The sequence below is a fragment of the Sus scrofa genome, chromosome 6 (assembly GCF_054392235.1).
Source record: "Sus scrofa isolate SSC_HxYL_T2T_F1_AM1 chromosome 6, Sscrofa_HxYL_maternal_Yorkshire_Landrace_v2.0, whole genome shotgun sequence".
Classification (NCBI taxonomy): domain Eukaryota; kingdom Metazoa; phylum Chordata; class Mammalia; order Artiodactyla; family Suidae; genus Sus; species Sus scrofa.
The window spans coordinates 144,238,860-144,262,024 of NC_139388.1; the positions used below are offsets into that span (position 1 = coordinate 144,238,860).

Below are 23,165 nucleotides of genomic sequence, written 5' to 3' on the forward strand. Positions count from 1 at the left end.
AACATAGATTTTATTTTATTTTTTGTCACTCTATAGTAGTTTGCATTTCTGAGAAACTTATGTACATGGGAACATACAGAGTAAACTTCACTTTTCTAATTTCTTGCACTTGGTATAATTATTTTGAGATTCCCCCATGGTACGGCATATATTAATAGTCCATTCCTTTTTATTGATAAGTAGTATTTCAATATATAGATATATGACTATCTGCATGCCCATTCAACTGTTGATAGACATTTGGGCTGCTTTCAGTTTGGGGCTATTATACAAGGGCTACTATGACCATTCATGTTCAGGTCTCTGTACAGACACATCTTTCATTTCTCTTGAGGAAATACCCAAAAGTTAAATGACTGGATATTATTGTGAATGTGTGTTTAAATTTTTAATAAACTGCCAAATTGTTTTCCAATATAGTTATGGGGTTGATGTTCCAACTTATTTCTACCTCTCTGAAAGTTTGTACCAGGAATGGATGGTGAATTTTTTCAATCCCCCCCCCTCCCAAAATAAACCCCCAACATTGCTGTGTACACTAGAAGCTATAGCTTCAATTCGACCCCTAGGCTGAGAACCTCCATATGCCATGTGCACAGCCGTAAAAAGATTAAAACAAACAAACAAACAAACAAACAGAAAAGCTAACTTAAAAAGGCAAGGAGTGAAATCCTAGGAGTGAAGTCCTAGGATGGCACAGTGCAAAAAATCTAGAGATTAATCTATTTAATCTGGCGCAGGAGGATGGAAGACCCTGAAAAAGAGTTATGTGGAAAAATGACTTTATATGGGAGAAGTTATATACATATATTCACACACACACACACACACACACACACACACGTATATATCTCAAACAATATAAGGCAATTACAATCCCCGATAAATGTTCTAAGAAAAAAATGTGATAACATTACTGCCTTTGCAGTGAACAACGTTTGCATATTCGCCATGATATGTTATACTTAGTGATACTAAATTTCATATACAACCTACAGAAAACCTACAATTTAAAATTGTATCTTAAGAAATATGTAATAGTATTAGCCTTCATAATGCAAAAAAATGAAAGTGCATTTGATAGAATTTGGGGGAGAAGTTAGGTAGAATTACTGAGCACAAGGGTCATTTTAAAAGTGGGAGTGGTGAAGTTCCCGCTGTGGCTCAGTGGAAACAAATCTGACTAGTATCCATGAGCACATGGCTTCAATCCCCGGCCTCATTCAGTGGGTTAAGGAGGTGGCATTGCCATGAGCTGTGGTGTAGGTCGCAGAGGAGGCTCAGAGCTGGATGTGGCGTAGGCCAGCAGCTACAGCTCCTATTTGACCCATACCCTGGGAACCTCCATGTGCCACGGGTGCGGCCCTAAAAAGACAAAAAAATAATAATAATAATAATAAAAGTGGGAGTGGTAAGAGATAGTAATTAGGGCTGTTGAAACAAGAAAAAAAAGTTTCTGTACACTTCAAAGTTACAAAGATAAGTAATTTCAGAAATGAAGTGTGAAAAACATGATTGGGGTGATATATGTATTGTCTATAAACATATATGCAATATATTTTGCTTACATTACTTGTTAAACAGAATCTCATACAAGGATTTAATACTAATTCTTTATTTGGCGTGTGCCCTCTCATAGCAGCAGAGATAGAGGAAAATGTCAGTGAGGTTTTAAGGATGGAAAGGGATTCAAGATGATGTCCAATTTTACAAGGATCCAAGGAAATAAGAGTGATTGCTTTGAATGCAAAATTGCTTGGCCTTAGAGGAAGAATTCTCTAGATCTACTAACACGCAAAACTGTAACTTGGAATAATCTATCCAAGGGATAAAGGGAGAGGAAGTTTATCCTACTTTAATGGTCTCTCAAGTTTCCCCTCATGGGAAGTTAACTTCCATTATTACAGGTTTAGTAACCTGATTCCTTTGGTAGCTCCATGGTAAGTCAGATCCTACATTTCTTGGTGTGGCATTTTCTGAAATCATATGTGGCAAAGGAATCAGAGCTGGAACTTGTGATGGTCACATTCATGTGGAAAAACTCCACAGGCCTACACAAAATAGGTTGCCTATGGTGGTGGCACCAGAGGAATAAGCAGCTGATAGTCTAGGAGATGGAAAGGGATTTAAGGATCCTACCAGAGAATCTCTGTAGTCAGTCTTTGGAGATCTGGCAAAATAGAGTGGGAAAAGTGTTTACCTTGACACTGTTTTCTGTGGTGGCTCCCTTTGGACTCATTTAAAAGGAGGTCGAAGGCTGAGGAAGCCCATTGGTGCTGTCCTGTGGTATCAGAGTGGTGAACAGGGAGCCTTCTGGGGCCCAGAGCTAGAGCACAGGAGGAGGGAGAAAGGTGGACAGGGCATCTGATGGGGCAATGGAAGATAATCAAGAGCAGTTCTCATATGTTTATTCATTGCTGCTCTTTGACTCTTATTTTCCTCTGTTCATTGTATAAAAGGTGCTTGCGAAGATTCTGTTGTTTACACTGGCACCCTCAGAAATTGTCACCATTTGGTCTTATTCCAGCCTTCTTCTTTTCAGAATAAACATTAGACTGACTTTGCTTCAGCTACAAAGTGCTCCTTTTTCTCCTTCACTAACATAATCCAATTCATTTTTTAACCAAGTATCAACAAGTTATAAATGCATTTGGCTAATGAATATAAAATTATTTTAAGAAAAGACAGTGAGTGACAATATATTATCTTGAAGTAGAGAATTGTGCAACTAAAATAAAATGAAAAGAACATTTTGCTATGGATTAGGCCAGTTTTGGCTGGGGGAAGATCCTGAAGGATTGTGTAAGGATCATTGTTTGGACTTAAATGAGCTGTGCAATTTGTCATTGTTTTCTATATATGTTTATATTATTAATAATAAATTAGTTAATTTTAGATCCAATTGGTGTTAAAACGTAACTTCAGTTAATGTATTTTATTAATATTGACAGCACTAATACATAGATGTTGTGACAATAGACAGATGGTTTAAATTCTGAACTAGCTGTTTGACTTTGGGTAAGCAATTGATCTGGATCTTTATTTCTCTCTCTTTCTCTCTCTCTCTTTTTTTTTTTTTTCCAATTTAGGGACACACCTGTGGCATACAGAAGTTTCCAGCCTAGTGGTCCAATCAAAGCTGCAACTGCCAGCCAGCCACAGCCACAGCCACAGCAATGTGGATCTGAGCTGCATCTGTGACCCATACCACAGCTCATGCCAGCACCAGATCCTTAACCCACTGAGCGAGGATAGGTATCGAACCTGCATCCTCATGGATAACAGTAGGGTTTGTTACCACTGAGCCACAACAGGAACACCCAGCAATTGATCCTTCTGAATCTTATCTTCTATAGTGGATAATATCTACCTTATACAGCTATAGGATGAACATATTTTCTGCTAGTCATTATCCCAAGAACTAAAAATATAAATTTGAGTGGTAAATACATTATTCAAATACAATATGGTAAGTGAGATGTCATTCAATAGAGATAATAGTATGTGCAAAAACAAAAAACTAAAACGAAGGCATGGAAAATATATACCTGATATAGGTATATATTAGGTATATATAGGATACACTCTTAATATAGGATACACTCATATTTGTGCATAAGATGTTAATAATTTTAAGAGTATATGGGATATGAATATTTAATATAGGCAGCCATATAATTTATGCACACTTTTGTCTTAGGTAAACGTGTAGTATAATAGGACCCCTGACAAATTTATTGCCTTTTTTCAGTCTCGTGCTGTTAAAACAGTTTTTAACTATATATTGCTTGTGTATATTTTACTATTATAATTTCATCGAAGCATTTTTTGGGTAAGAAAAGAGTTGCAAGAAAAACAAAGACGCATGATAGAACTATTGACCCACATCAGAAATTAGTTATTAAAATATGTGAGGCATGGGCAAAGATTTCACATGAACTTGACTTTTGGTTTCTGTAGTGAATTCTACTGAAAAATAAATATGTGACCTATATGATTTTAATAATATTTGCTTGCTACTAGGGTCATAACATCTGTCTCCTTTTTGAGATTTAAATTTAGTTCAAAATAGAACATAGTTCTTAGTCAGGGGTTATACTGGAAAACTCAAACATTTTTAAATTTAAAAAGACCCTTTATTTATAGTTACTGAGACTACTAACATTCATTTAAGGAACAAGCTTGCCTTCCCATTTTCAGTGTTGTGTTAAGTTCTGGCACAGAGAAACCAAGAAGTTTTCAAAATAATATTTTCTCTAACTATTGAGAGGGCAAAGGAACCAGGACAAAGCTTTAATGTGGCTGAAAGATGTTTATATTAAAATGAACAGTTAACAACAATAACAACTATTAAAACAAAGATAGGAAATATTTAATAAAAAGTAGTTGTATTTTTTAAGGCATTTAAGAAACAGCTAAACTCAGCAGTAATTTTTCTTTTAAATTACTTTGCTTGTCACAGAAAATGAAAAGGAAAACCATAGATTGAGAAACAATATTAACAATGCATATGTCTAAGGACTGTTATTCAGAATATGCAAAGAACTATAACTCCATTTTAAACAAATAATAAAAGTGGGCAAAAAAGTAAAGGCACTTCACAGAAGGAAGCATAACCAAAAGCCTATGAAAAAAGTGACACACCATTTAATCATCAGGAAAATACAAACTAAGTTCAAGATAATACCACTACAGACCCACTAAAATGGCTAAATACAGACTGATAATTGTTGGCAAGGAGGTAAAACAATAGACTATATTAGATTGCTGGTTGTGATAAAATGGTACACAGACTTTGCAAGACTGAAAATTTCTTATAGCGTGAAAAGTAAATTACCCTATTGCTCAGCACTTCTGTTCTTAGGTATATATACAAGAGGAAAAAAAAAAGGAGTCTACAAAGTGATTTCTACTCAGTTTATAGCAACATTATTCAAATGGAGAAAATGTGAAAAAAAAAAAACACAATGTCCTTCAGCAAGAGAGTAGACATACAAATTGGGGCATATTTATCCTGCAGTACATTTATTACCCATAAATAAAGTAAGAAGCTACAATTTAAGATTGATAAAGTATATAATGATTTTTTCCAAACACTTAAAATGATTTTTTTTTTTTTGTCTTTTTGCTATTTCTTGGCCGCTCCCATGGTATGTGGAGATTCCCAGGCTAGGGGGTCTAATCGGAGACATAGCCACCAGCCTACACCAGAGCCACAGCAACGCGGGATCCGAGCCGCATCTGCAACCTGCACCACAGCTCACAGCAACGCCGGATCGTCAACCCACTGAGCGAGGGCAGGGACTGAACCCGCAACCTCATGGTTCCTAGTCGGATTCGTTAACCACTGCACCACGACAGGAACTCCTTAAAATGATTTATATTACTTTCTCTCCTTGATGTTCCAATGTATGTCAACACATGAAACTGCTATTTTTGTAAGTTAAAAATGATCACACATCGGCAATTTCACATTTCAGCCTCTATGTAATTTTGGTAATTTTCAAAATATTGCAATATCCTTATCTTCCTGAAATTAATTTTATATGCTGAAGCTTTATTTTACTTCTAATATTTGGAAATTTCGCTTCTTTCTCTATAGTACAAAAATAGTTTAATAATCTATGAACTTCTCATTTATTAGATGTTTTAAATAAGTCATTTGTGAAATTGCCTAGGTTTACTAGCAGTTTTGTGTTAGTATTTCTTACTTTTTGCATGGTTTCTTTATTTTCTTCTATAAATTTTTGTTACTAAATTTTCTTATAACATCATTAATTTTATCTAGACTTTTACATTTAATAATTAAAATAATAAATCTCAAATGTCTTTATTATCTCACAAGTATACTTCCATTTAAAATACTGCTTTATCAGAGTTCCCATCATGGTTCAGGAGTTAACAAACCCAACTAGCATCCATGAGGACCTGGGTTCAACTCCTGGCCTAGCTCAGTGGGTTAAAGATCTGCCATTGCTGTGAGCTGTGGTGTAGGCCAGCGACTACAGCTCTGATTGGAACCCTAGCCTGAGAACCTCTATATGCTGTAGGTGTGGCCCTAAAAATAAAATAAAATATTGCTTTATTTCACTCAGTAGCAACAAGTGCCATTTCTCAATTAAGCCTAACATCAACCTTTTTAGATTATTCAGGGTTTTTTTTGACTAACTTCTTAGTCAATTTACAGTCTTGCTTCTTTCCACCCAATTTCTCCACTAGTTAGCATTCCTATTGCAGGAATCTTATGTGGTATAATGTCATTAACGTAAGTGTCAGATCAGCTGTCCCTCCGCTATGCAATCCAACATAACATAAACAATTCCTAGAGTTTTGGGGGTCCTGGTAATTGCTTTATCCACCACTCCTATCTGCACTCCTATCCTGAGCTTCTTTGGTCAAGCAGGCCATTGCTAATAACTATGTACAGCTCTGCATCCAGCATCTCAGTTGCTTTAAAATTTTTGTAACTATATCCTTGCTCCTCACGAGAATTTCAGGAACTTTTTTATTCCCTTCTAATGTCACTGTGGGATCCTAAGAAAACTGAATGAAGGGATTGGTCTCCCTCCTTAATGTGCCTTCTCCCTCATTTAATAATTACATAATTCTTACTTAGCTTTCAAAACTCATCTCAGGAAGCCTTTGATGATCAACTGTTTTCTTCTGCTATTCTGCTATAGCTATTCTGCTCTGATTTCATAGTGACTTGTGAATACTTTGGTGATACTTTTTCCCACAGCCCCCATCATTATCTTAAGAAAATAGTGTGTTTCTTATTTATAATTGTTGTCAATTTCATCTGATTAGAATGCAGTTTCCACCACAAGGGTAAACATTTTTGTTTTTAATTTTATGCTGCTCTACTCCAAGCGTGGGATGTGTAGTAAAGGTTTAACTAGTACTTACTGACCTCCTTGCTACACTAGATTTTTCAAGCCATGGACTATCTTACTCTTTGTTATACCCCTAATGATTAACATTAAGTTTGTCTAATGGTGGGTACTCAATCAATCACTGAATAAATGCCACAATACAGCCTTACCCCATTAAATTAATTTCTTAGGGCCACACCTACAGCATATGGAAATTTCCAGGCTAGAGGTCTAATCAGAGCCACAGCTGCCAGCCTGTGCCACAGCCACAGCAATGCCAGATCCAAGCCGCATCTATGACCTACACACAACTCATGGCAACACTGGATCCTTAACCCAATTACCAAGGCCAGGGATCAAAATCACATCCTCATGGATACTAGTTAGGTTCATTCCTGCTGAGCCACAGCAGGAACTCCTCATTACATTAATTTTAATTTTAAAAAATGGTTTTTTCCTTTTTGGCTGCCCCACAGCATATGGAGCTCCCAGGTCAAGGAACAGATCTGAGCCACAGTTGCAAACTACACAGCAACTGCAGCAATGCCTTAACCCAATGTGCCAAGCAGGGATCAAACCTGCGTCCCAGAATTGCAGAGACTCCACCGATCCCATTGTACCACAGTGGGAACTCCTTAAATTAATTTAAAAACATTTGTAGAAAAGAATGAACAGAAAGTCTATTTGAAACCTTATTCTAGAAGTAGGCCTTATTCTATACAATGCCTTTCTTGAATTTTCCCATACATTTTACCCCCCTCTAAGCTTATGTGAATGTGTGAATCGCAATGAACTACAATTATGCACTGCATTTATCTTCCTTATTAGATTCTGAATAATTTGGAAAAAAAATCATATGTTATTAATCTTTCTTATTAATGTCTTTCAGAAAGAAAAAATAAGGGACGTTATAAGAGAAAAAATGGTTCACAAACAGGTGTCTCTTGAGGTTTTCCAACTCATTGAAAGGAAGGTATACATTTCATTAAAGAAAATGGTCTTCTAATGGATAGAGAAAACTATGTACTCATAGTCTCTTAATGGTGGAAGAAACTTCAATTAACTAGCTAGAATGACTAGGTTTAATGTATACTCCTAATGAGACTGAACGCTTCTGTATGTGCTTTTTCATTTCTCTTGTTTCAGGATGTGAGTTGGTCCCTTAATACATGGTATTTGTGGTTTGAAAAGGCATTGCTATTTTCTGGGAAGATTTCTTTCTTGGATTCTGAAACCTCCCTAAAAATATGGGGCATGTTTTGTTCACCACTGTAATAGTTGTGCTTAATAAATACTTGATGGCTAGATGGATGCATGGATGAATGATAGATGAATAAATGAATAGCATGTGACCTTGGGCAAGTTATTTTTCATTGTATAATACTTTGGTTGCCTTGGTAAATCATTTTCTTATCCATGGTTCATTCCTCTAACCCTTGATATTTTACCACTAATTAATTGTTCAACCCTGATAACCAACACTATTTTCTAAATCACATAATCATGTTGTCACTTACTAGAGTTATGTAAATATTCAAATACTACCACCTGTCAATGGATAATCCATTTAATCTTATAATGTATACTTTTAGTTTTATAAAGCATTTTTCCTATATTATCTTATTTAACCTTTACAATATTACAAGCTAAATATTATATCCTTTATATATATGATTATAGAATTGGACAGGTCAATTTCCTAGAGAGAACTTCTGTAAAGGTTGTTTAAGCTTATTAACATGGAAATATTTCCTGTGAAGAGTAAGAGATGAATCTGGAGACATGAATAATGAGGAAAAAAAAGGAATGGAATGGTTAATGGAGTCTCTAACTCAATGAAAATATTCAATTGAGGGTAAATGTCAAATTGAAGATGGATTTACCATAGCAATAATTGAATTTCTCATTCTGTTTGTCAAGTGCTCAGATCCACTCCCAGAGGATGCAGAATCAGTCAAGAAGCTAATCCAAATTGAAAGATGTCAAATTAAGTGGAAATATATATAAACAATTTGGATCATGGGGTCCTAATGATGGAATTTAAAACAAAACACCTTCTACTTCAAATTCAACACTTTTAAGTTTGAGGGAGAGGAACTAAGCTCTGTGCTTATTTACCTCAAACTTTGAATATAATTATAGGTTTGTGACAACTTGATAATTTTACAATTGTAAAATTTAGTTTGGACTCAAAAAGCCTTGGTGATGGTGGAGTTGGTAGCTTCTATGAGTAATCAAGATTCTTGCCATCCAATATTTTTCGTTCTCATTGGTTAGAATATCAGTTCAAATGGGACCAAGACTTTGGTTTGATTGCATGGATCAGTCAACTCGTGCCTGTTCTGTCCTATGAGCCTACCACATTTCCTACCACATGATCCTAAAAGCATCCAGCAAGGTATCTGACACATATTAGAAAAATAATAAGCATGTTTTAACTGAATTAAGTTTAACCTTTTAGAGTTCTTGTTTAATAATAATTTTATCTCTGAAATACTGCCCACTGGTTCCAGTGTAATTCAAGTTGCATAATTCCCTCAAAGTGCATGTTAATGGAAGGGAAGACAACAAACAAGCCTTAAAACCAGCCTCAACACTTTCATCTCAGCACATGAATCCCACTACACTCCTACAAGGGAAAATGTTGAGGTCGAGGCTTAAAAACGCAGAGCACAATGGTTTCATATCTGCAAAGTATTATTATCCTAATATTACGAAGAATTAAATCACAGACAAATTATTTTCCATTGAATTTCAAAGATTTTTATCTTTTTTTTACTGTGGTGTAAGTTTCAAGATCCTCAGGCATAAGATTTTTCCTTTTATGTCAATGACAAATACAGCCCAGAAGCTAACATTAAGTTAGAGTGTAAAATTATCAGAAAATTGTTAAAGTCTTTGCATTCAATTAATATCTCAGTGTGACATAAAGAAAAGGATTTGGGCTTTGGGAAAAAAAGATTATGGTGTGAAGCTCAAATATGCTATAAGTATATATTTAAAATATCACATATATATGTTTATTATATATACTTATATATTATATGCATACTCTATTATATATACTATAGTATAGTACTAAATATACTATATGTAAAATATATATAAAATATATATTTAGTAGAGCTTTGAGCAAGGTCCTTAACTTCTCCACTTCTCAATTTCATTTTTTGTAACACTGAGCAAGTAATATTTTGCATAGTTGTTCTAAGTACTAGGGAAAAGTATAGTGCAGTAAAAACATTGACCACATGGTAGATGTGGAATTCAGCATTCATTTATTATTCATTATTCATTCACTCATTCATAAGCTTATCAAATAATAACCAAGCAGATATTCCAGCCACTAAGTGCTGGAGTTTATATTAACAGAAAAACTAACAAAGTTCTATGTTGAAGAAGCTTATATTCTAGTCTGAAAAAGTCAAAACCAAAATTACAAATAAATATGTGAGATACAAAGTGGTTTTTGTAGGAGGAAATGAGGTAGCAAAGAGGTTGAGGTGAGAGTGCCAGTTTGAAGACAGAGAAGACCTTTCAGACAAGGTGATATTTGAAGAGAGATGTGAAGGACTTGAAGGATGTTTTCCAGCAGAGTGGGTAGCAAATGCTATATCTCTGAGAGCAAAGCATACTTGGGGTGTTTAAGGAGTCACGAGGAGACCAGTGTGGGTGAGCCAGAGCAGCCACACACAGTTAAAGAAGAAGAGGTCGGGGAGGCAACACAGTTATGTGAGGTCTTGTAAACTACTTTAAGGGGTCTGGGTTTTAGTCTGAGATGGAAAGTTACTGGAGGGTGTAAGGAGAGGAATGATATAATCAATTTGAACTTTTAAAAGGATAATTCTGCCTGCTGAATTGAGAACTGATATAGGGAGGCAAAGGCAAACAAATTAGACTTGACAAAGGATGAATATTCCTTATCTCAATTAAAATGTAAGGGACTACAGTCATTGTTTGGGAAATTCATTACTATATCCCCAAACTGAATACAATAGGGATGGCATGGCAGAAACCCATCTGCACAAACTACATCTCCTGTATTACAGCACCATGAATCCAAAACCTACAGCATTTAATTCAGTAGCTGTTAACCAAATGTCAGCTTTTGAACTATATTACTATACAGGGTAGTTTTGCAGAAAGAAGTGACTGTCTGAGAAAGCTTTTCTACTTAACATGCCTCTACTCTCATTCAAGTTAACAAATATTATTGAGTGTCTGAGTAGAAATCTATGTTCAACAGCAGGAGAGGTGCACAGGGCATGTTCTCTGCCCTCAAGCCCGATCTAAAACACTGTTTATGAAAAACAGGTAGCACGAACAGTATTCCTTAAAACAATATTAATTTAGAAATTGTGTATGGAACATAACAGTTATGAAAAAAAGTTCATTAGGAACCAAAGGAAAAAAAAAAAAGCCAAAACGATAAAGCCCTATTTGCAAATGGGAAAATGAAACTATTGGTGAATTTATTTTTATTTTTATTTGGAAATTTCTTTTAAAAAATCACTGTTCAAATGTATTTAAAATGAAGATGCATACACTGTGGAAAATACTGTGGATTAGGTTATTTCAGACCAACTTTTCTGGTGGAAAAAATATAGTTCAGTTCATATTATAAAAGTTATTTCCTAGAGTTCCTGTTGTGGCTCAACTAAGATCCATGAGGGTTCAATCCCTGGCCTCATTAGTGGGTTATAGATCCGGTATTGGTGTGAGCTGTGGTGTGGGTCACAGGCATGACTCGGATCTGGCATTGCTGTGGTGTAGGCTGGCAGCTATAGCTCCAATTCGACCTGTAGCCTGGGAAACTCCACATCCTGTGGGTGCAGCCCTAAAAAAAAAAAAAAAAAAAAAGACAAAAGACCAAAAAAAATAATGTTATTTCCTAAGAATTTTTAAATATACTACCAGGGAAATATCTGATGGAAAGCCAGAAAACCAAAAGGGTTAGTTAGCATTAAAAGCAAAAATACTGGAGTTACTGTTGTGGCTTAGTGGCTGACTAGTATCCATGAGGATGAGGGTTCCATTCCTGATCACACTCAGTGGGTTAAGGATCCATTTACAGCAAGCTGCAGCATAGGTTGCAGATTCAGCTGGCTCTGAACCAGTGTTGCTGTGGCTGTGGTATATATCTGAAGCTGCAGCCGATTTGACCCCTAGCCCATGAACTTCCATATGTTGCAGGTGAGCCCTTAAAAACAAACAAACAAACAAACAAAAAAATCAAAAGCACTTTTTTGCCCCTAAGGGAAATTTCTAATTCTAGAAATCTTTGAAGCCCTATCAGGAAAAGAGGGGTAGAATTCAAAAGACAGCAGCTTTCAAGTTAATGCCTCCAACAGGAGACTCTCCCCACATTTACTGGGGATTTCAAAGTCAAACACACTTAATAAAGATGCCTTCAACTCATTCTAAGGGAAGGGCAGTGAAGGATGTTTTGGCAACAGGCAACAAAAGGGAAAAAGATACAAGCATCTCAGCTATCAAAATTAAAATAAATTTAACATGTCTGTGCTTACTATGGTTAATGAAATAATACATTGATAACATCTACAGGTAGAGGTAAGTTTTCCATGAAGAAGTTAATAAAGTTAAATTTTAGTACTATTCGTTTACAGTTTCCTTCAAAGAATTAGTATCTGATTTGTTCCATTCCATTTTTTTTTCATTACACTATTTTTATAGGTATAAATTATACATAACCAAATGTATCATTTAAGCATCTTTACGTGTAAAGTTTTATGAGATTAAGTACATTCACACTGCTGTACAAGCTATGTAACTAATTTAATAATCATAATTTTACCAGTCTTTCATAAAGGTTTTTCTCTAAATTGTATACATTTCAAAGCCCCCTAAAACTTGATTTGCTTTTATATATGGAAGAGGAGATTTTAAAAAGTGACCTAGAAGATTGAAAAATAGACTGGATAGAGGATTTCAGAAAATGTTGACAGAAAAAAAATATAACTCAAAAATGACATCTAGGAATTCCCTTATAGTTGCAGCAGGCTAAGGATCTAGGATTGTCACCGCAGTGGCACAGGCTGCTGCTGTGGTGCAGGTTCAGTCCTTGGCCCAGGAAATTTCACATGCTGTGGGTGCAGCCAGAAAAAAAAAATATCTATGAAATGATGGAAATGCTTTGCATCCTGATTGTGGTGGTGTTTACATATATCTATACATGTGTTAAAACTCAGAGGGCTTCACACTCAAAGGAAAAAAATTACTGTGGAACAATTTTTAAACTTCAATTATAAAAACACAATAAAGGAATTCCCATTGTTGTTCAGTGATAATAAAACCAATTAGTATCAATGAGGATGCCAGTTTGACCCCTGGCCTTGCTCAGTGGGTTAAGGATTTTGCATTGCCATGAGCTGTGGTGTAGGTCGCAGATGTAGCTCATTGCTGTGACTGTGGCATAGGCTGACAGCTGCAGCTCTGACTCAACCCCTAGCCTGGGAACTTCCATATGCTGCATGTATGGCCCTAAAAAGCAAAAAACAAAACAAAACAAAACAAAAAACCCAAAAAACACATGATACCAAAAAAAAAAAAAAAAAAGAAAATCATGCCATAATAAAAACTTATAAGACATAGAAATGCTGAAAATATTCATCACTGTAATACCTGAATTTAAGAAATGATAAAGTAAGTCACTGAGGCAGAAGAGAAAGACTATGAACTAGAAATTCAGATATAAATAAAGGCATGAAGAGCACTTCAGAATGAAATATTATTTAGCACTAAAATGAAATGAGATATCAAGCCATGAAAAGACATGGAGAAACTGTAAATACATATTACTAAGTAAAAGAAGCCAATCTGAAAAGGCTACATACTATATGATTCCAACTACATTACATCCTAGAAGAGGCAAAACTATGGCGACAGTAAAAATATTAGTGATTGTCAGTGGTTGCGGGTACAGAAGGATGGTTTTGCAGAGGAGAAAGGATTTTTAAGGCAGTTAAACTATTCTCTATGATAGTACAATGGTAGCAACATTATACATTATACCTTTACCAAATTATACATTTGTCAAAACCCATCAAATGTACAACACCAAGAGTGTACTCTAATATAAATCATGGCATGGAGTGATAATGATGTATCAATGCAGGTTCATCAGTTGTAACAAATGTACCACTGTGGTGTAGGTTGTTGATAGTTTGAGAAATTGTGCAAAAAAAATTATATCTATATATATGTGTGTGTAAGGGTATATAAAATTTATTTTCATTATTTATTTTTATAATTTAAAAATATATCTTTATAATATATATTTTATTATATATCATATATAACACACATGTATTGTAGATTGATGCATTTCCTAGGGATGGCCTTTTATAATGTTTTATAATGCCAATCCCATTCACAATTGTGAATAAAGTTAAAGTGTGACTATTTTCAAGTGCAGTATGTAAATCGTATTATGGAAATCATTCTGCTTGTTAGTTTCCTTGTAAGACTATACTTAAATTTTCTTCACAAACATAAAATCTTCCTGTACTGATATCATCAGGGAAGCACTAATATCAAAGTAATTTTCTATAGCCCACCTCTCATAAAATAACTGATATCAGCATTATCTCAGGGATTTGGCAATTCCAAGCAAGATAAACCTAGATAAAGTCTACACAATGCAAATTCATAACTGTATGTTTATGTTTGGATAAAATTACATTGAATAATGGAATATTAAACAATACATATTTTAAAATAGTTCTGACTGCCAAAGTAACACCTTAAAAAGTACCCTTGTTAAAGACAGATGTAACTAGGAATAACAAGTTTGTGGGGACTCATTATCTCACATGAGAAGGCTACACAAGTATTCCAAAGCAAATACATTAAAAATGACAATAAATACAAGGCTATGTGCTGACAATATGCAAGTTTTTCAAATGCATATGCCAGAGGGAAAAGAATATCCTTGAAAATAAAAAGGTGGGCGTTCCCGTCATGGCTCAGTGGTTAACGAACCTGATTGGCATCCCTGAGGACGGAGGTTTGATCCCTGGCCTCACTTGGTGGGTTAAAGATCTGACATTGTGGATTTATTAATGATGGCCATTCTGACTGGTGTGAGGTGGTATCTCATGGTAGTTTTGATTTGCATTTCTCTTATAATCAGCAATGGTGAGCATTTTTTCATGTGTTTGTTGGCCATCTGTATATCTTCTTTGGAGAAATGTCTATTCAGGTCTTTTGCCCATTTTTCCATTGATTGATTGGTTTTTTTGCTGTTGGGTTGTATAAGTTGCTTATATATTCTAGAGATTAAGCCCTTGTCAGTTGCATCATTTGAAACTATTTTCTCCCATTCTGTAAGTTGTCTTTTTGTTTTCTTTTGGGTTTCCTTTGCTGTGCAAAAGCTTTTCAGTTTGATGAGGTCCCATGGGTTTATTTTTGCTCTAATTTCTATTGCTTTGGGAGACTGACCTGAGAAAATATTCATGATGTTGATGTCAGAGAGTGTTTTGCCTATGTTTTCTTCTAGGAGTTTGATGGTGTCCTGTCGTATATTTAAGTCTTTCAGCCATTTGGAGTTTATTTTTGTGCATGGTGTGAGGGTGTGTTCTAGTTTCATTGCTTTGCATGCAGCTGTCCAGGTTTCCCAGCAATGCTTGCTGAATAGACTTTCTTTTTCCCATTTTATGTTCTTGCCTCCCTTGTCAAAGATTAATTGACCATAGGTGTCAGGGTTTATTTCTGGGTTCTCTATTCTGTTCCATTGGTCTGTCTGTCTGTTTTGGTACCAGTACCACACTGTTTTGATGACTGTGGCTTTGTAGTATTTCTTGAAGTCTGGGAGAGTTATGCCTCCTGCTTGGTTTTTGTTTCTCAGGATTGCTTTGGCAATTCTGGGTCTTTTGTGGTTCCATATAAATGTTTGGATTGTTTGTTCTAGTTCTGTGAACAATGTCATGGGTAATTTGATAGGGATTGCATTGAATCTGTAGATTGCTTTGGGTAGTATGGCCATTTTCACAATATTGATTTAACAAGTGCTGGAGGGGGTGTCGAGAAAAGGGAACCCTCCTGCACTGCTGGTGGGAATGTAAACTGGTACAGCCACTATGGAGAACAGTTTGGAGATACCTTAGAAATCTATACATAGAACTTCCATATGACCCTGCAATCCCACTCTTGGGCATCTATCCGGACAAAGCTCTACTTAAAAGAGACACATGCACCCGCATGTTCATTGCAGCCCTATTCACAATAGCCAGGACATGGAAACAAGCCAAATGTCCATCGACAGATGATTGGATTCGGAAGATGTGGTATATATACACAATGGAATACTACTCAGCCATAAAAAAGGATGACATAATGCCATTTGCAGCAACATGGATGGAACTAGAGAATCTCATACTGAGTGAAATGAGCCAGAAAGACAAAGACAAATACCATATGGTATCACTTATAACTGGAATCTAATATCCAGCACAAATGAACATCTCCTCAGAAAAGAAAATCATGGACTTGGAGAAGAGACTTGTGGTTGCCTGATGGGAGGGGGAGGGAGTGGGAGGGATCGGGAGCTTGGGCTTATCAGACGTAACCTAGAATAGATTTACAAGGAGATCCTGCTGAATAGCATTGAGAACTATGTCTAGATACTCATGTTGCAACAGAAGAAAGGGTGGGGGAAAAACTGTAATTGTAATGTATACATGTAAGGATAACCTGACCCCCTTGCTGTACAGTGGGAAAATAAAAAAAAATAAAAATAAAAATAAAAAAAAAAAAAGAAAAAAGATCTGACATTGCTGTGAGCTGTGGTGAAGGTCGCAGAGGCAACTTGGATACCGCATTGTTGTGGCCCTGGCATAGGCTAACAGGTACAGCTCTGATTGGACCCCTAGCCTGGGAACCTCTATATGCTGTGGGTGTGGCCCTAAAAGAGAGAAAGGCAAAATAAAAAAAAAAGAAAAGATAGAAAAGAAAATAATAAGGTAAAATACAATCATAAAAGTATGCCACCATTTTAAAAAAGATTAAGGCCGTATTAGAAACAACTTTATGGCAATACATTTAAGCCTCAAAAGAAATAAAAATGTTCCATGAAAATACAAATTAATATCTTTTTTAAGAATTAGACAATCTTAATAACCTTATGCTTATTAAAAATTGAATGTGCAGTTTAAAAACTTTCAAAAACTTCATAAATTATACCATGTATTACATGGAGAAATATTATGAATTCCACACAAACTCTAAGAAAACTAAAGGGGCAGGAATTTTTAAAATCCCTTCTGGAAGGTAAACTTCTGATACCAAATCCAGAAAGTAAAAGTATAAGAACAGGAAAAAAAAACTCTATAGACCAATATTCTTCTTTTATAGTAAAATTTTAGCAAATTGTATTCAAAAATACACAACACTATAATGTATCATGAGTAACTGTGGTATATCCAGGAAATGCAACCTTAGATACATGTACTCCACTGTTCATTGCAGCACTATATACAATAGCCAAGACTTGAAAACCTAAATGTCCACTGACAGAGGAGTGGATAAAAAAGAGGTGGTACATATACACAATGGAATATTACTCAGCCATTAAAAGGAAAGAAATAATGGCATTTGAAGCCACATGGATGGACCTATAAATTATCATGCTAAGTGAAGTTAGTCAGACAGTGAGACAACAACATCATATACTATCACTTACATGTGGAACCTAAAAGAGGACACAATGAACTCCCTTGCAGAACAGATACAGACTCAGAGACTTTGAAAAACTTGTGGTTTCCAAAGGAGACAGGTTTGGGGGGATAGGCTGGGGGTTTGGGATGGAAATGCTATAAAATTGGGTTGTGATGATCGTTGTACAACTATAAATGTAATAAAATTTGAGTAATAAAAAATCCATCATGAAGGTATGCATATATATATACAAAGGGCATATATAAGAATGTTTATAGAAGTACAGTTTTTAGTAATCCCAAACTGGAAACACCTACGATGTTCATCATTGATAGAACAAATACTATATTGTGGTATAAAATACTATTCACTATAGAAAAAGTATTGAACTACTACTACAACATGGATGAATGTGACAGACAATGTTATGATAAACTATACACACAAAAACAAATAAAATATGGCTCAATTTATGTAAAGTTCAAAAGCAGGGTAAACATTTTATGGTAAAGGAAATCAGAATAACGGTAATCTTCATTGGAAGATAATGACTGAAGTGGCATGAGAAATGCCCCTATGTACTGTAATATTCTCTATCTTGACCATGCTGAAGGTTATATGAATGTGTTCACTTTGTAAAACTTTCTGAACTATGTACTTAAGATATGTACCTTTCAGTGAGCTTGTTGAACTTAAACACTTTACAATAAAAAGTAAAAGAAAAAAAGACTAAAATGCCTTTTATATAAAGGCTAAAAATGTAAACAACAACAAAAAGAGATAATAGAATAAAACTAAGCTATGTTGTGTCAATATGTATCCATAGTTAGTAAATATATGAAGAAAAACTAGGCTGTGGTGATAGCCCAAAGTCAGAATACTTAAACTTGAAGATAGCCTTTATCAGAAAGAAGAATATAAAGGGCTCCAAGGTTCTAATAATAGTCTATTTATACACATAGATTATGCTGACCTAGGTATTCTTTTCTAATTATCTTATTTTTTATATTTTTACTTTTTAAATTTAAAGTATACTTGATTTAAAATGTGCTTAATTTATGCTGTATATATATATATATATATATATATATATGCATCCTTAATATATTATTTTCCATTATGATCTATCTCAGGAGATTATATGGTTCCCCATGCTATACAGTAGGACCTTTTTTTTTACCCATTCTAAATGTAATAGTTTGCATCTACTAACCTCACACTCCTATTCCATTCTACTCTCTCCCCCTCAGCAACCACAATCTGTTCTCTATGTTTCTGAGTCTGCTTCCATTTTGTAAATAGGTTCATTTGTGCCATATTTTAGATGCAACATATAAGTGATATATGATATTTATCCCTCTCTTTCTAACTTAAATCACTTAGTATGATTAACTCTAGTTGGTCCATGCTGCTGTAATAGCATTATTTCATTCTTTTATATGGGTAAGTAGTATTCCATTGTATATATATACCACATATTCTTAATCCATTCCTCTGTCAATGGACATTTAGGTTGCTTACATGTCTTGGCTATTGTGAATAGTGATGCTATGAACATGTTTCTTTTTCAATTATAGTTTTGTCTGGATATATGCCCAGGAGTGTGATTGCTAGATCATATGGTAGTTCTATATTTAATTTTCTGAAGAACCCCATACTTTTTCCATAGTGGTTGTACCAATATACATTCCCACCAACAGTGTAGGAGGGTTCCCTTTTCTCCACAACCTCTCCAGCCTTTGTTATTTGTAGACTTATTAGTGATAGCCATTCTGACCATTATGAAGTGGTATCTCATGGGAGTTTTGATTTGCATTTCTCTGATAATTAGTGATGCTGAGCACCTTTTCATGTGCCCACTGGCCATCCATATATCCTTCTTGGAGAAATGTCTATTTATTTCTAGTTTCATTGATTTACAATTAGCTATCCTGTTTTCCCAATACCACTTGAGTTTAAGAAGGATCAGTACAGGTTCTTCTTAGTATGTTTGGTAGAATTCACCTTTTTTAATCTCATAGATGTTTTATATCTATGGGAAAGTATAAAGAAATATCACTCACGAACAAAGGTACAAATACATTCAACAAAACTAAAGAAAGTCAAATCCAGCAATATAAATATATATTGTGTGTGCCTTTTTTTGTAGATTTGTAAGACTATTCAATGTTAGGAAAATCAATGAATGTAACCTATCTAATCCACTATATCCACAAGGTTAAAAAAGAAATGTATGATTTTTTTAATTAATATGGAAAATTTTTTGACAAAATCCTACACCCATCTATGACAAAAAGTTTTAGCAAACTAAGACTATCAGGGAAACTTGACAAAAAGCATCTATTAAAAAGTACAGGAAATATTGTGCTTGATCATGAGAGACTGGATAGACACTTTCTCCCTAAGATCAGCAAAAAATAAGAATGTTTTCTCTCACTGTTCTTTCATAAGAATATTAAAATCTTAGCTAGCACAATAAGACTAAATAATATGTAAATACATAAAATTTATACAGACTGTAAATAAAGAAATAAAGTTATCTTATTCACAGATTCCATGTCTGTCTACAGATTAAATCACAAAGAGTCTATAAAAAATTCCTGAAAGTAATAAGTGAGTGTTGCAAAGTTGCAGGATATAAGGTAAATACACAGAAGTAAATCCCATCATTTATACACACAACAAAAAATTAACATTTGAAGTATAATTGTAAAAGTATTATTTTATAATATCAAATACAAAAATGAAATATTCAAATATCAAAAAAACATGCAAAAGGTCTGTATGCAGAGCTCTAAAATGTTGAAAAATTAACTAGAAATATATTTCATGTTCATCATAGATATGATAAGTCAGTATTGTTATAATGTGACTTCTTTAAAACTTGATCTATAGATTTAACACAATCTTATCAAAATTCTAGCAAGCAACTGTATAGATATCAAAAAGTCAATTCTAAAATTTATATGGAATGGTAAAAGACATAGAATCTCCATTTCTTTTTGTAGTGAATACATTTGAGATTTACTCTCTTTGTTCTTGTGGCTTTTAGAATTCTCTCTTTCCCTTTGATTTTTGACAGATTTATTATAATGTGTCTTAGAAAAGATAATTTTGAATTGAAATAATGAGGTGATCTATTTGCTTCATGAACTTGGATGTCAAAATCTAAGAGATCTGAAAAACTCTCATCCATTATTTCTTTAAATAAGCTCTATTCCTCCATCTGCTTCTCTTCCTCTGGAATGTCAATGATTTATACATTGTCTTTTTTTGGGGGGAGTCCTATAGATGATAAAGACTTTTTTCACACTTTTTCATTCTTTTTTTCATTTTTGTTCTTTTACTGGGTTATTTCAAATTTCCTATCTTCTAAATCATATATTCTTTTTCTCTGTTTGACCTATTGTGCTTTTTAGAGAATATCTTTTGTTTTATGCTCTCTTCTGCATTTCTCATTTCATTCATTGAGTTCTTCAGCTACAAAATTTTAATTTGGTTTTCTGGAAGCCTGAACTTCCACAAAGTTTCTCTTTCCATGGGTGATTTCCTATGTCAGTGTTCTCAACATGCACCCAAATCCAAGGCTGAGAGGGCCTAGAGTGAGCTCATAAGCTACTACAGGATCCATGGCTGGTACTGGGGTCTTATTTCCAGAGGTACTGGTGAGGATATTACTCCTGGGTCTCTTGGTGTATTATTCTAGATTCCACAACTCCTATAGAGACATTTTGTTTATGGATGCATGACAAATCTTTGTTTTTGTTGAGGGTTGGGACAAATAAGAAATGTCTTCTGTTGTTATGATGCTATCACAATTTAAAAATTTTTATATTTAAATGCATAACAGCCATAAAAATTTCTTAGTTCTTGAACAGAATTTTTAATAAAACTAAACATATTTTTACTATATGAATTTTATTTCAAAATGTTGACTTAAGTTCTAATGGTATTATTGTGTTCCTCAAAAATAAACATATGGTAGGATAAAAACAGCAGAGGTTTTGTAGTCATAGAGGTGATATTTCAAATCTTGACTCATCCAATTACTATTTGCTGTAATTTCAGCCAAAATGACTGAGAGCACAAATACTTTGGATTTATAGTTATTAAATACCTGGTCAAGTATATTAATCAGAAGAGAAAACAGGAAAATAAGAAACCACTTATTGCTTACAATGTAAACATTCAATCACTTAATAAGGCTGGTCCTAAAAAATCAGTATCAGATTCACCTGGAAACAGAAATGTGGAATTATCTAGCCCCATATCAGAAACTATGGACTTGGGCCAAATGATAATGATACAAACTCAAGTTTAAGAACTAATGAATTAGGGTAATAAGTGACTATGAACACACCCTTACACCATACACAAAAATAACCTCAAAATGGCTTAAAGACTTAAAAAACATAAGACACATAAAACTCCCAGAAGAGAACGTAGGCAAAACATTTTCTGACATCTACCATACAAATATTTTCTTAGGTAAGTCTCCCAAAGCAATAGAAATAAAAACAAAAATAAATCAATGGGACCTAATCAAACTTACAAGCTTTTGTACAGCAAAGGAAACCATAAAAAAAAATAGTCAACCTACAGAATGGGAGAAAATACTTTCAAATGATGCAACTAACAAGGGCTTAACCTCCAATATACAAACAATTCATATAACCCAATAGCAAAAAAAAACAAAACAAAACAAAAACAAAAAACAAAAAACAAAACAAAACAAAACAAAACAAAAAAAACTGAAACATGGGCAGAAGACTTAAAGAGACATTTCTCCAAAGAAGACATATGAATGGCCAACAGGCTCATGAACAAATGCTCATCATCACTGATTACTCAAGAAATACAAATCAAACATACAATGAGGTACCACCTCACACCAGTCATAATGGCTATCACTAATAAGTCTACAAATAACAAATGCTGGAGAGGGTGTGAAGAAAAGGAAACCCAATGTAAATTGGTACAACTGCTATGGAAAACAGTATGGAGGTACATCAGAAAACTAAATATAGAATGACCTGCATCTCTAGAATTTCCCTCTAAGTACTGATTTTGTAGCATCCCATAGATTTTGAATGGTTGTGTCTTCATTGTCATTTGTCTTGTCATTTTTTAATTTCCTTTTTGATTTCCTCATTGACTCATTGGTTTTCCAGTAGCATGCAGTTAAGTCTCCACGTAGTCAGTTTTTTCCTCATTTCTTTTCCTGTGGTTTATTCCTAGTTTCATGCCATTTTGGTCAGAAAAGATGCTTGAAATAATTTCTATATTCTTAAATTTGTTAAGATTAGTTTTGTGCCCCAGTATGTGGTCAATCCTTGAGAATATTCCATGTGCACTTGAAAAGAATATATATTCTGACTATTTTGGGTGTAATGGCCTGAAAATGTGGATTAAGTCTAACTTTTCTATTGTGTCCTTTAAGATCTCTGTAGCCTCAGTGATTTTCTATTTAGAGGATCTGTCCATCTCTAAATGATACAAACAATTTATACAACTCAACAGCAAAAAAGAACAACCACCCAACTGAAAAAATGGACAGAAGACCTGAATAGACATTTCTCTAAAGAAGATACACAGATGGCCAACAAGCACATGAAAAAA

At 34.4% G+C, this 23,165-nt stretch overlaps 1 pseudogene across 1 annotated transcript in view; it reads right to left on the reverse strand.

Moving 5' to 3' along the window:
* Positions 1-23,165, reverse strand: part of LOC110261402 (tyrosine--tRNA ligase, mitochondrial pseudogene) — a 317,000-nt pseudogene that overhangs the window by 82,849 nt on the left and 210,986 nt on the right. The window lies entirely within an intron of this gene.